This window comes from Pterocles gutturalis, unplaced genomic scaffold (assembly GCF_000699245.1).
Source record: "Pterocles gutturalis isolate BGI_N339 unplaced genomic scaffold, ASM69924v1 scaffold32326, whole genome shotgun sequence".
NCBI classification, from domain to species: domain Eukaryota; kingdom Metazoa; phylum Chordata; class Aves; order Pterocliformes; family Pteroclidae; genus Pterocles; species Pterocles gutturalis.
The window spans coordinates 1-243 of record NW_010098866.1 but is presented as its reverse complement, the minus strand read 5'-3'; the positions used below and the strand labels follow the sequence as shown (position 1 = coordinate 243).

At 60.1% G+C, this 243-nt stretch overlaps 1 long non-coding RNA gene across 1 annotated transcript in view; it reads left to right on the top strand.

The window, feature by feature from the left end:
- LOC104462585 overlaps positions 1–155 on the top strand; it is an 853-nt gene extending 698 nt beyond the window's left edge. The window contains exon 3 of the long non-coding RNA XR_727559.1: positions 5–155. This is a non-coding gene — a long non-coding RNA (uncharacterized LOC104462585). The remainder of the gene's footprint in view (positions 1–4) is intronic.
- Positions 156–243: the final 88 nt, after the last annotated feature.

The following is a 243-nucleotide window of genomic DNA, read 5'->3' as shown; positions in this document are numbered from 1 at the left end:
CGAGTCCCCCAACTACCCGGGGAATTACCCTGCCAACGTGGAGTGTACCTGGAACATCAACCCCCCGCCCAAGCGCAAGATCCTCATCGTGGTCCCCGAGATCTTCCTCCCCTCTGAGGACGAGTGCGGCGACGTCTTGGTCATGCGGAAAAACTGTAGGTAACCGCGGGGGTGGAGGAAAAAACCTGGGGTTTGGCAGAGCTGCCTCGTGCAAAGGGAGAAAAACGCATCCCTGGGGGGCAG